At 45.2% G+C, this 14,191-nt stretch overlaps 1 long non-coding RNA gene and 1 pseudogene across 4 annotated transcripts in view; both read left to right on the top strand.

Annotated features, from left to right (window-relative positions):
- Positions 1–5,443: 5,443 nt before the first annotated feature.
- Positions 5,444–14,191, top strand: part of LOC150064989 (uncharacterized) — an 18,375-nt gene continuing 9,627 nt past the window's right edge. For 2 of the 4 annotated variants that reach the window (XR_016534885.1, XR_016534882.1), the window contains exon 1: positions 5,445–5,744. This is a non-coding gene — a long non-coding RNA (uncharacterized LOC150064989). Of the gene's footprint in view, positions 5,745–14,191 lie in introns of all 4 variants that reach the window. The other 2 variants (XR_016534884.1, XR_016534883.1) reach the window with 2 other exon arrangements.
- Positions 6,254–9,544, top strand: LOC150064991 (PC4 and SFRS1-interacting protein pseudogene; annotated as a pseudogene).

Below are 14,191 nucleotides of genomic sequence, written 5' to 3'. Positions count from 1 at the left end.
GTAGTCACTCCAACAGCCACATATTGAAAAGGAACCCAGTGACCCAAGATCAACTGGAGGCAGATCAGCCACACCAGACTCCTCAACACAGTGAACATTCTTCTCCTGGCATCAGTTCAGCTCCCAATTCACCCAGGACAGCTGCAGCAACTTGAACTTCATGTTCCTCATGACAAGTGTGTCTTGCTCCTTCATACAGGCACAGCTTCTGCTTCAGGTCCTTTGGGAGACAGACACAGAGGACAAAGGACAGTATGCACTAGGCAACAGGAAAACTGCCTCTACTGGTAGAGAAGCCAGGAGGCTGAGATCTGAGAATTTGCAGAAAGTCAGAAGTGAAGGTGTGGCTCAAGTAATAGAACACTAGCCTTGAGCAAAAAAGCTAAGTAGAGCAAGAGGTTTCTGAGTTTTAAGCTTCCATATCTGCATGCACAAACACATATGCACACATGTGCATGTGCATATACACAATCAAAGCAGAAAAAGATAGAGACATGAGTCACAGAGTAGATCAACTGCTTAGCAACTGTGAAGCCCTGAGATATAATTCCACTATTACAATAAATGTATGTATGCATGCATGTATGTATGTATGTATGTATGTATGTATGTATGTATGTATGTATGTATGTCATGGAAACCAGAACAGTCTTGTGCTCAGTCGTGCCAGGATCTCAGTGATCTCCTAGTTCAAGTGCCACCCACAGGCCCTCTGTGAAGCCTACTCTACCTAAGAGTGCCTCTAGGTGGCACCTTTGTCATACATTTCTAGAGCAGCCCTGTTCACCACACACCAGAAGCCATGTCCATGGCACCTTACCACCATCCAGCCCTCAGTTCCCTAACAGCAAGATTTGTCTGTTACCTAAGACACTCTCCTTGCAACTTAAGTCTGCTGCTGCTGCTGTGCAAACAGTACACCCAAACAACTGCAAGGACAGGACAGGAAAGGTTTTCCTTTATTGGATCTTTCACCTTAGGACGCAACAAGTCACTGAACAGGGTGAATAAAAATCAAGACCAAACAAGTCAGCCATTCAACAAGCCCAATGCGGCCAGCTTTGTCTAGATGCCAGGTCAAGTCAGGAGAACAAGGTAACACAGAGGACCAATCTGGCTGTTTATACAAATTATGAGAAGGGTCAACGGCTGCAAAAGGAAAGGTAAAAGTCAGGAAGAAGATGACAAAGAAGGCAAAAGGGGAAGGGATACACTAGCAACCAAGGAGAGCAGGGAAGGTAGAGAGCCAGCTGGCACAGATCTCACCCAGAGTATGAATGTTCTCCTATTGGCAACAGAATACTCGGGTGTGATCTAAAGGCACCATCAGTCCAGAAAAGAAGTGCAGCCTGAATGCAGGTCAGGTGGCATGGTGTGGAGACACAGTTCAGTTATGGCAGTTCAACTCTCAGTGAAATTGCAGCCTACCTCAGATGACTACTCAACCCTCAGGTTTCCATGGGTTCTCCAGCATCAGAATATGAGTCTCTCAAAGCACTTTCTGTGACCCTGCTGGCCAGCGGACTACCTGTGCACTATCCAACTTGGACACACAGGGACAATCTGCTAATGTCATCACATTGTATATAGCACACTCCGCTGAGAAAGGCCTGGGGTGGCAGAAGAAAAAGGCCACCAGCTTTTTGTAGTAGCATATGCAGGCTGATATGAGGCAAACCACCTTAGCCTTCTGCTCAAGGTCTTGTTTGTTGGCTGGTTTGCAGCTCCTTGATCTTCTGATTCACTTCCTGCCATTGTTTATGGAAAAGAGAGAATGTCACATGCAAGGCTAGGCCCCAGCATGATCCATATATGCCTGCTTCAGGGGAATGACAAGTCCTGGATTAGCCCCTATGCCAGCACTATGGCCTCAGTATCCTCATCTGCAGGGGACAATGGGTGACCTGTGTACTCCTGCCATGGATGCAGGCAGCAGAAGCCCACTGGAGCCTTCCCACTCCTCTCCTCCAAGGACAAAATGCTCCTAGATAAAAATTGCTCAGGGATAGGGCCAGCTCTTTGGGGAAAGCATATGGCCTTCCATGTGCCTCATGTCCATATCTGATTTATTTGGTGTGTCTTCTGCCCCTGGAATGGCTTTCCCAGCCAATGGCACTAGACCCAGGGGCAATTCATGCTCATGATAATCCTTCTCTGTAATCACATTTCAAAGAGACATGGTACCTCATGACAGAAGAAACAAAGGAGCTCCAGTTACAGTCAGAAATACTAAGATGCTATCCTGTTCTCATACTTATTTTCCTGGCTTCAGAGACCACAATGTGGATCCCTCCTGCAATCTGTGGATGAGGACAGCACTGGAGGGCTTAGTATAAGGCAGAGCCCTAGGCCCCTCCCCTGTGTATCGGGTCTAGCTCCTGTTTCTCAAATCCCAGGCATTTTACTTACACCTTCTGGTCCATCATGTTCATTGCATTCCTGAGATTTGTCCCTTCAACACATCGATGGTCTAAAAACCAAGGGGCATCGAGATACTCATTGAGGCCCAACTGCACAGAGAAATAGGTGAAACTTCCATGGGAAGTAGAAGCAACGGTGAGGGGCCATCACCTCCTCTCTGCTACCTGAACGTAGAGATAGAGTTCCTTTTCCTGGGGAGTTAGTGACTGCTAGACAAAACCAAGTCCCTGCCTTTCTTCTTTCACCTTGACAACCCACTGGAACACAGCAACACTGCTCTCCTTCACCCTTTGGGAAGACACACAGGAGTTCAATCTGTCACAACAGTGCATATCAACGTACCCCGTAGAAGACAGAGGTATTAAGCCATGTCCAACAAGGAGAATGTCTCATTGGACTCAGAAAAACACTCACTGAACTCTGTGATGCAGGACAATATCATAGGCAGCTGGTACCATAGCTTCACTGTGAGGAGAGCCATCAAACTAGATAAAGGATAATGCAGCCACATGCAGGCTCTAACTCAGGACTGAACGGTCACAGGGGCTTCTCTGAGCCCTTCCTCTTTTCTTTATTGAGGATATGCAAGAGTCCTCTCCAGCACAGAGTAGCACATGGGGCCAGGGACCCAGAACCTGGGGCAACCAGTGGAGGATAGGAGCCATTTTCCTTAAAAGCCAGTAACAGCCTGTGTCTCCTGTCAATGCTTCCCTAGACCAGCCCTGTCCTCTGGTCCCTCATTGCTACTCAGGAAGCTCTATGAAAAAAGTAAGGATGGCACCCAGGATGGACACAGTCAAAGCCAGGTCTCCAACAAGCCTGTGATCAAGACAACCATCTCTCTGGTTAGCATTCAGTCTCTCATACCAACTGCAGAAACCCTTGATACTGAGCAGTGAAGACTGCCACAGTCCAATTCAGGTCCCAGAATCCTCTGGCCTTAACAGCTAGGCTATAAATCCCCAAATATTTGCATCAATTATAGCATCTTAAAGGCAAAAGCTACCAACTTCTTATATTACCAGTAATCAGACAACTTGTCACTTATCAGTATCTCTCACAAAAGTATTTTAACACCAAAACAGAATGTAGGAGACCTACACTTAAAAGACAGTGCTTGCTGAGAAGGACAGTATATAACATACAACTGTAAGCAACACTAATCCCATCACTCAGCAGGCTGATACACATAAATCTCATCTGTTCCTTTGTTCCTCTGCTTCAGGACAGCACTAGAGAATGGCTCTAGGGAAGAGTGGGGGAAGGAGAACAGGAAAAGAAGACAAAAGTAGAGAGCCAGGGAGAGGCCTGGTACAGCAGTCAGTGAAGTGACACCCAGGACAGGCTCTTTCAGGTCCAGGCACTCAGACTTGGTTAGGACTAAGCCCACAACTCCAGAGTCTGGAAACCTTCAGGAGATCTGACCCTTTTGTCAATGTCCACAGTGAGCATTTCCAAGAACTTCAAGTTAAACAGGACTCAAATGAAGATAAAACAGTGCCACTGGAAAAAATAAAATCACCCCACAGTACACAAATGACCCTCCACAGGCTGAGGCAATGAAACATCCAGTCCTGCTTCTCTGTCTGGATTTCTCATGATATTAATGGCCACTTATGTATACAGCACAGCCACCTCATGCAAGGGGGAAGACACACTGGTGCTTGTGTTCCCAGGCTCTCCAAGCCAGTTATCAGCATCCATGCATAGGAGTCCATGAATGGGAGCACCATTCGTAGAGACCACAAGTATAAGAGTACTCACCAGGATGAGAACACTCACTCCTCAGGAGGAGAGCACTCGCCACTGATCTGGAGAACACTCAGTTACCAGGAAGAGGACACCCACATCAGGGGGAAACAGAACTCTCTCACCAGGAGAGTACTCAGTGGGAAAGGGGGTGGTCGGGCAGGGCTTGGAACCCTGCCCACTCCTTCCCTTTGTCCCCCCTCCTCTCAATACACACAGTCCCCATATAGTGATCCTGACTTCTGCTGCAGGCCCCACAGCTCAGCATTGCGTCTGCTTCCTTCTTGGATTTCCCTTGCCTTATCCCTGTCCACATGTGTCTGGAGACCCCGGTTTGGGCCCTTTGAGAGTTTTAAATAAAACCAGAAATCGCTGGTTACATGCGTGGATGCTTTACCAAGGACGTTTCTAGTAGTTTCTAGCATGGCTGGCTGTCCCAGGTCTCCGGTCTGGCGTGGGTGAGGACCTGCTACTCTAGGCTGCCTCCCTGTTGGTTCTAGAGCCCAGGGCAACTCTGGAAAGGTATCTGCGAAGACCTGGGCAAGAGGAAGGTTGGAAAGGGAGACGGATAGGGTCTGAGGGCGGCCCTGGAAGAGGGACCAGGAGGCAGCTGGAATCTTGGGGTAGCAGAGGCCAACCGCTAAGTGCATCTCAGGATGAGGGGCTGGATGGGGTCTTAGGGTGGCGTGGGGCTGGGGGAGGGAAGCCAGACAAGTTTCCAGGGAGCCCAGGGGAAGGGGCAGGAGGGCTGGCTGGGGTCTCCAGGCAATCCCGGACCAAGGGAAGAGGACCGGCCCCAATCACAGGGCTGCCTGGGGCGAGAGAACAGAATCCGGCCGGGATCTCAAGGCAACTGCAGGCAAAAGGCCCCGGGCCGGAGCGTCTGGGTCCCAGCAGGCGAGTACCGGGGACGCCCCAGACCCCGCCAAGGGGCCCGGGCCCGGATCGGGTCTGGAGGAAACACCAGGCCAAGAGCCAAGAGCCGGGGTCGGAACTGCGGGGCAGCAAGGGGCCAAAGGCGGGATCCGGCCTGGGTCTCGGGGCGACAGGGGGCGCGCGCGCGGCCGCGGGCCGGGCCGTGTCTCAGGACTCCTCCAGAGGAGGACCTAGGGCCGGCTGGGGTCCCGCGGTAGACCTGGAGGAGAGGCTGAGGGTTCGGTGAAAGGTCCCGGAGAGCCTGGGATAAGGAACCCCGAGGTATCCTGGGGTGTCGAGGCAGAGGCAGCCCAGGGCCACAGTCACCTCAACCACCGCTCCCGAGCTGGGCGCCTTGGACTCCCTCCGCCCCGCCCCGCCCCGCCCGGCCCCGCCCACCGGGCCCACGATTCGCGCTTGCGCCCTGCGAGAACCAGAAATAACCGATTACCTGTGGGACGTTAAACCCAGCCGGCCAGACCCAGGTCTGGGGGGTGAGGCCGGGTACCGGAACAAAGGGCTGCACCCCCTTCCTGCTGGGGGGGCTGGCAGCCCCCCTGCCTGCTGCAGCAGCTCTGGACCGCCAGTGTCCTAATACCACTCAATTCCACAGAAGGGTCCTAAAGAGCCCCCAGTGAGACGTGTGGGCTGGACTGGAGGTGTGGCTCAAGGGGGAGAGCGCCCACTTAGCAATGGTAGTCCCTGGGTTCAAACTTTCGATGTAATGAATGCAGACTGACAAAAGAGAGAAAAGTAAAGCAAGCTGGGGGAGGAGGAGGCACCAGCAGGAGAAGAAGGGTTAAGGACAAGGGGTGATTGAAGATGAATGTATCTGCCTGTGTGAGAATGCAGCGATGAAATGCATGTGTGCACACACACACTGCTGACTTTAGACCAAGGAAGAACTACAAGCCAGTAAATGAAGGTGGCTACTAGGAGATAGAAAGAGCAAAGAATGGAACCCCTTTCAGAGTCTCTAGAAGTTACACATGTTGTGCCCTGAGACGGGGTCCCCAAAGAAAACGATCGAGATTGAGGCGTCCGAAATGCAAAAGCAAGGTTTATTGCGGGTTTCAAGCCAGGCAAGGAACTCCTCGCACCCAAGATAGGAGGAGGAGGAGGAGTTGTCAATCAGGGTCTACCCGGCAAAAATCACAGATTTACAGCCATGGTGGCGGGGGTCGGGTTGGGTGAGATAAGGTAGGGATTGGGGAACTCCCTGAGCTAATGGCCCATTCAATTTTCAGAGCATAGTTTTATGGCTTAGAAAACAAATGCCATCCCTTAAATTTGGTTAATTTTAACACAGACAGGTCTTGACCTCAAGAGTCCAGATTCCCAAAGCTTCAGTATCATTATTATCAAAAATTAGGTTAGTGGGAGAGCAAAGATGGTGGTATAGACAGAGGCAGAGAACATGTTCCAGCTTCTCAGCAGTTTGGAAGTGAAACAAGCAGAAAATTGTGTCTTAGGTAAAACTGCTAAAGAAATTATAGCTGGTGGCACAGTGATCTAGATTCTAGATATCCCATGAACTTTCTAGTAGCAGAACAACATGGATTCATTAACTCTGTGCCACTACTGATTGTGTACCATCACGTATGGTCTTAAAAGTGATGCAGAAGCCAGGTGGCTAGTGACTCATATCTGCAACCCTAGCTACTCAGGAAGCTGAGGTCTGAGGATCCTTCCTGGGTGGGAAAGTCTGTGAGACTCTTATCTCCAATTTACCACTAGAAAAGTGGTAGTGGTGCTGTGGTTTAAAGTGATACAGCAAAATAATTCAGGGCCAGCACCCAGACCCTGAGTTCAAGTCTCACAATCAAATAAATAAATGGAGAGGATATAGAAAAACCTGACAAGGAAATTCGCAGGCCCTGCACACATTAACTGCATCTTCGAATTCACCAAGAGACAAAAAAAAAGAATGCTGATGCTTGGTTGAACAACATTTTCAGTCTCAACTCCATCCAGGAAATTCATGGACCTTAAAGAACCATGGAAATGCCAGACACCACGGCCTGAGAAAGGAACAAGTGCCTATAATAGAATCTAAGCTTCCTCTGAGTGGAATAGGAGACTGGAACCAATGTCTTGAGTGGTGATTGAACACTAATCATAAAAATTCATAACTCTGCCATCACCCATATACACAAAAACACTGTAAAAATCTCTAACTGCAAGGTCATAGACAAATATTCCAACCAAAAACTTGCATTCAACTGCATAAATCGCAATGTAGAAATATTGCTAGAATGAAAACAGTGAAATACAGGTCCTCCAAAAAACTGAGAAGTCAAAAGACCAATGACACCAGGAACCAGTATCTCACTCCTACAATCTTAGCTATTCAGGAAGCTAAACTCTGAGTACCATGGTTTGGAGCCAGCCCAGGAAGGAAAACCCAAGAGATTCTTATGTTCAATAAGCTACCAAAAAAAGTCAGAAGTGGAGCTCAAGTGGTAGAACACTAGACTTGAATAAAAGAAGCACAGGGATACCACTCAGGCTCTGACTGGGCTCAGACCCTAGGACTGCCACAGATTTTTAAAAAGCAATGACAAGAATGATCAGTGAAATAAAAAAGATATATAGGTGCTTAATTGCAATCAAAGAAGATACAAATAGCTAACTGAACGAAAATTCTAATCAGATGAGTTTAATAGGTAAGACAATGTAGAATATGAAAGTAGAATTCCAGAAAGACAGAAACAATGAAAGAAATAAAAATGAAAATTTGGAAACTAAAAACACAATAACCAAATACGAAGTCTTGCTAAGGTCAGGCTCTGAAGATTTGTACCTTCTACCTGTAATCCTACCTATTCAGGAAGCTGAGATCTGAGGATTGCAGCTCAAAGTCTATGAAATTACCTCCACTTAATCAGCAAAGAGATGAAAGTGAAGTTTTGGCTCAAGTGTTAGAGAATCAGACTTGCATGAAAAAGTTCAGCAAGAACTGAAGGTCCACTGGGTACTGGTGGCTCATGCCTATGGTTCTAGCTACTCAGAAGGCTGCTATCTGAGAATCATGATTCAAAGCTAGACCACTCAGGAAAGTCCATGAAACTATCTCTGATTAATCACAGACAAAAAAAAGGAAGTGGCACCATGGATCAAGTGGTAGAGTACTAGCCTTGAGCACAAAGAAGTTCAGGGACAGCATCCACGCCCAGAATTTGAGCTCCAGGACCAGGAAAAAGAAGAAAGGAAGAAAGGAAGGAAGGAAGGAAAGAAGGAAGGAAGGAAGGAAGGAAGGAAGGAAGGAAGGAAGGAAGGAAGGAAGGAAGGCAGGAAAAAACAAAGAACTGAAGGCCCTTAGTTCAAGTACCAATATGAGCACACACACACACACACACACGGCTTGTTAATAGAGTGGAATAAGCTGAAAATACCAAAGACTGAAGATAAACTGGAGAAAAATAGATCAGTCAGATAAACACAAAAAGAAAATACAACAACATAGAAAGATCAAATTAAGAACTAATGAGTGGTGGGGGAGTAGACTCCCGGCCAGCCTGGGGACAGAGAGACACGGGGTAGGACCCAGGTTCGCAGCCTCGCTCCCACATCCCTCCACCCACCCGCCCAGCGCCAGGTCTCAGGACCCTGAAACATGACCTCGTCTTTGCCAGGATGAAAGGTTATCCCCATTGGCCAGCTCGAGTAGATGAAGTTCCTGATGGAGCTGAAAAACCACCTACAAACTATCCATTTTATTTGCTCTTTTATTTTGGACCAAAGGAAATATTTCCTTACTCAGAAAATAAGGAAAAGTACAGCAAACCAAATAAGCGAAAAGATTTCAATGAAAGTTTATCAGAGATATATAACAATCCAAAAGTGAAATTTTCAAGTGCACAGGCATCAACCAATCAAATGCATCCATCTGGTGTTGAAATTGAAGAAAAAGAAACTAGTGTTTCCAAGAAAGATACCGATCAAGAAGAAAAAGCCAGCAATGAGGATTTGACTAAAGCAGTTGACACAACTACTCCAAAAGCTGCTAGAAGAGGGAGAAGGAGAAAGGCAGAAAAACAAATAGAACCTGAGGAGGCAGGAATAGTGACAACAGCAACAGCATATGTTAATCTCAAAGTCCTAAAAGAGGACAGCCTGCCGCTACTGAAGTCAAGACTCCAAAACCAACAGGCAGACCTAAAACAGGAAAATAGCCCTGTCCTTCAGAGTGACATGACCACTGAGGAAGGCAAAAGTAAGAAAAAGGGCAAGAGGAAAAACCACCAAAGAAGCAGCTTAAAAAGGATGAAGAGGGGGCCAGGAGTTTGGCCTAGTGTTAGAGTGCTTGCCTAGCATGCATGAAGACCCGGGTTCAATTCGTTGGTGCCACATACATAGAAAACGCCAGAAGTGGTGCTGTGGCTCAAGTGGGTAGAGCACTAGCCTTGAGGAAAGTCCAACGGCAGGGATCAGGCCCTGAGTTCAAGCCCCAGGAATGGCAAAAAGAAAACAAAAGGATGAAGAGGGACAGAAGGAAGAAGATAAACCAAGAAAAGAACCAGACAAAAAGGAAGGAAAGAAAGAAGTAGAATCAAAAGAAAAGTTTAGCTAAAATGGGAGTTACTTCAACATCTGATTCTGAAGAAGGAGATGACCAAGAAGGTGAAAAGAAGAGAAAGGGTGGAAGAAACTTTCAGACTTCTCACAGGAGGAAGCTGCTAAAAGGCCAACAAGAGAAAGAAGCAGCAGATCGACAGAGAATGGAAAACTGAATCAAAAAGCAAGACCTAGGCCGGGAGTTTAGCCTAGTAGTAGAGTACTTGCCTAACATGCATGAAGACCCAGGTTCGATTCCTCTGTACCACATAAATAGAAAAAGCCAGAAATGATACTGTGGCTCGAGTGGTAGAGTTCTAGCCCTGAGAAAGCCCAAGGATAGTGCCTAGGCCCTGAGTTCAAGGCCCAGGACTGACAAAAAAATCTGCTCAGAAAAAGCTAGAAGCGGCTCTGTGGCCCAAGTGGTAGAGTGCTAGCCTTGAGTACAAAGAGGCCCAGGAACAGTTTCTAGGCCAGGAGTTCAAGTCTCAGGACCAGCAGAAAGAAAAAAAGAAATAGAAGAAAGAAGGGAAGAAAACTTAAAGTTCCTAAATTCTAATGAAAATGAAAGCAATTTTGGGATACAGCAAAGGCAGTCCTAAGAGGAGAGTTTATAGCTTGTGAGTGCCTAAATTAAAAAAAAAAAGTAAGATCTGAAATAGCCTAATAATACTCTTCAAGCTCTTAGACAAACACAAGCAAGCAAGGCCCCAATTTCCAGACAAAAATTGGCTGCTTGCATAGGTTGCTTGGCAGTTCAGCAATGCTGTTGGATAGTGGACTCTCCTCTATATGTGCACAGTCCTTGATCCATGTAGGACAGCTCTCTACAGCCTCACCGCAAGCTTGGAGGCAGAGCCTGTGAGTAAAGTTATCAATAGCTCTTAGGCTCCAGCATTAAGTACTTGTTAAATAAAAACATGCTGACACTACATGTCAAAGAGAGGAGGACAGTTGTCCTCAAGGCAGAGTACTTCTCCTGCATAATTGCCAGGATTTACTTCCCTACAACTTGTCTTCCCACATTATAGGATATCAAATAAGATTTCTGGACTCTGGCAACAAACAAAAGGCTTCACAGCTTATGAAAGTGATGGTAAATTATGAGACATGACAGCTCACATGGAGATAGCATTTAGAAAAGGTGTAGAAAATGGGCATGGTAGAGTGTTTGGGGATTACTTAAACCTGAATCCCTGAATCCCTAGTGCTTCCTTATACTATACCTCTGTCCTGAATTCAACCTGGAGCCTTTCCTGAAACCCTACCCCAATCTCCATTAAAACATCTCCCTCCTGCCTAGATTCAGTTTCAATCCCTGCTCCTAATCCTACCATCTCTGCTCTAACCTAGCCAAGGTCTTGCAGAGGGTGTTTCACAGACTCTAGACTGAGGCACAATCTTCCATGCCATCTAAAATTCATCACCTGGAACATGATGTGTTGGGGGGGGAATAAGCGTATGGGTTTACTGTATGCAGTCCAAAAATCTTGGACATTTGGCCTCCAGCTTCCAAGCTCTCATAGGTCAGGCAGTCTTCCCCATCCTTCCTGGAGATTTCCTTCTCAACAGTAAACTAGGGAAGAAATTGAAATAATATCTTCAAAAGAAGCTCAACTCACTGGGGCTGACCCTTCAGGATCCATGAACCTGTGTCACAAATGAGTCCTCAGACAGAACGCCCTAACCTCTATGTCAAAAAGAAATCATTGACCTTTCTGGATCTTGTTGCAACATATCAAGCAGCAAGGATCTAAACAACTTTGGCTTTAGCTAACCCAGAAGCTTTGATGAGAGGAGCAGTGATACTTCTTCTAGAGGAGGATGTGGTAAAGGAATAGAGACTTAGTCCAGAGATTGGCCCAAAAGACCAAATATAGGGGTTAGGGATTTAACTCAGTGGAAGAGTACTTGCCTGGCAAGTGCCAGGCTCTGAGTTCAGTCCTCAGCTCTGTGGGGGGAGGGTCAGGAAGAAGGTAGAACAGCTACAAAAGACCAAAAAAAATGGGGGGCAACTAAAAGACCAAATATCAAGTGACCCAGAGGTCACGTAATTGTCTGAGGTCTAACTCTGAAATAGACATAGAAAGTCACTTGTGGAGTCTATAAGACAAAGGATCAATGGCCTTAGAGGCCTATTTTAGAGACTTATGGCCTATGTCAGAAAGAACTTGAAATGCCCTAGAAGTACATGTATGCAAGAAATTTGAGGAAAAAAATAAAGGTTAGATTCTTATCACAGCATCAATCACAGCCTTTTATCAATATGGCATTCTTTTTATCTGAGAAGTTCCCCATCCAAATCTAAAGCAAATTTGTTCACACTGAAGAGAAACGACAGCTATCTGAATACCTCTCAGACTACTTCATCTCTTGGTTCTAGCTAACAAAACATATTTAAAGATTGTATTGGGCTCTAATGGCTCATGCCTATAATTCTAGTTAATTAGGAGGCTGAGGTCTAAAAATCTTGGTTTTGAACCAGCAAATTCAGGAAGACAAATTTGAGAGACTCATATTTCCAATTAATCAGCAAAAAGCCAGATGTGTAGGCATGTCTCAAATGATAGGACTTCACTGGAAGCTAAAAATTGAGTGAGAATATGAGAACAGTAGGAAATTTTTTTCATATATACATGTCACCATATGTGTATGCATATATGCCATACAGTTTACACATAACTGTGTATATGTGTTGTATCACATATGTGTATTTGTTGTATATGTTGTATATTTGTCTATATGCATGTATGTATGCACACACTTCTATATGTATATTAACATATATATCGGCATGTGTGTATGTATATATGTATATATACATATATATATATATGCACACACATACATATTGTGGGTGACAGTGATTTGTGGCCTTCCCCATCAGGTCCAGGAATTCATAGAAATCTTTATAACACAGAGTCCATTTAGATATAATCCTTGTTCAATTTTCTGTCTCTAACTTTCCCTCTCATTGCTGCTGTGAATTCTAATCTTAGAACCTCCAAGCCCCTGGCTAAAGAGCACTCCTTTTATACTATCATATTCTACTGTGGAACCCTACAAAGGTCTAACCTTGTAGAATTCAAATTTTAAATTTGGCCTTCCAAATTGTCATGAAAGGTTATTGGTGGATGTGGAAAATAGATGCATTTTGAGAGTTTGTTAGATTGATTTAAACACTTACCTGTCGGATACACAGATCTCCATTTGTACTTTTCCTCTTTGCCCTCCAAATCTTTTTTTGTTCATTTTTTATCAAAGTAATGTATAGAGGGGTTACAGTTACATTCACCAGATAGTAGGTGCATTACTTCTCACACCCCTTCTTATGCTTTTGTCCCCATTTCCCTCTCCCACTCCTTCCCAATCATCTTGGTTTTCCCCCTTCCCTTTCCTATTTCAAATAAATAAATGCATATACAATATAACTAACAGGTAACAAAGTCAGTAACAATATGAGATTAACCAAAGAGCAACAAAGGAGAAGAGAAATAACCATAGTACATTAAGAACAACAATCACTCAATATAACGCTCTTATTTCTAAATCCTAGAGATCCTTTCATTTAGTCTCATCCTATATGACCTTATCTAGGATTTGCGCTATTGTAATCCTCTGCTAGGAGAGTTCTAGATGTGTACTAATTATGACAAATGAGGAAAACCATATTCCTTTATTCCTATATTCCTTTGGGTCTGGCTTACTTCACTTAATATGATTTTTCCAAGTCTTTCCATTTCCTTCTAAATGGAGCATTGTCATTCTTTCTGATGGCAGCGTAGAATTCCATTGTGTATAAATACCACATCTTGTTGATCCACTCATCAACTGAGGGGCATCTGAGTTGGTTCCATATCTTTGCTATGGTAAATAGTGCTGCAATGAACATCGTTGTGGCTTTAGGATGTCCTTGTCTCTGGACTTTTGGGTAAATGCCAAGGAGTGAGATTTTAGCCCCCCAAATCTTAGGAGGTAATTCTGTGTCTTAGGTTCATTTGGCGTTCCTATGACAAAATACCAGAGATTCATAAACAGCAGATTTACTTGGCTTACAAGTGGGTTGTCAGAAAATCCAAACATCTCAACACACCTGTAAGGATCGCTCCACTTATTATAACACAACTTTAAGAGAAGTAAAAATGAAACCTGATTCATGTAGAAGCAGCCAAGGCCTCTGATAGCCTTGCTTTACAAAAACCAACACTCTGAAGACCAATCCCCCCAAACACTATTCATCTATTTTTGAAGATGGAGTCTGGTTCTGTCACCTCAACACACTGAAGACCCATTGGGGTCCTCAACACTATAGTCCCTATGGTCTCACACTGAGAACCATAGCAGAGACCCTTTATATAGAATTAAAATACATGAGAACAATGACATTTGTGCGGAGACTGAGGTACATGGTAATAAATGGCTCTAATGGATGGCACATCTGGAATATAATTAACGAACTAATAAGCATTGGTTACTAACAGATTAAGAGTGTTGTAATATCTTCTTCAATCCACTAAGAGAATGAGAAGATAATCTATAACCAGCAAAC

This window comes from Megascapheus bottae, chromosome 3, assembly GCF_031878675.1.
Source record: "Megascapheus bottae isolate mThoBot1 chromosome 3, mThoBot2.hap1, whole genome shotgun sequence".
In the NCBI taxonomy this organism is placed as follows: domain Eukaryota; kingdom Metazoa; phylum Chordata; class Mammalia; order Rodentia; family Geomyidae; genus Megascapheus; species Megascapheus bottae.
The sequence above is the reverse complement of the archived record's forward strand: the minus strand, read 5'-3'. Positions and strand labels throughout refer to the sequence as shown.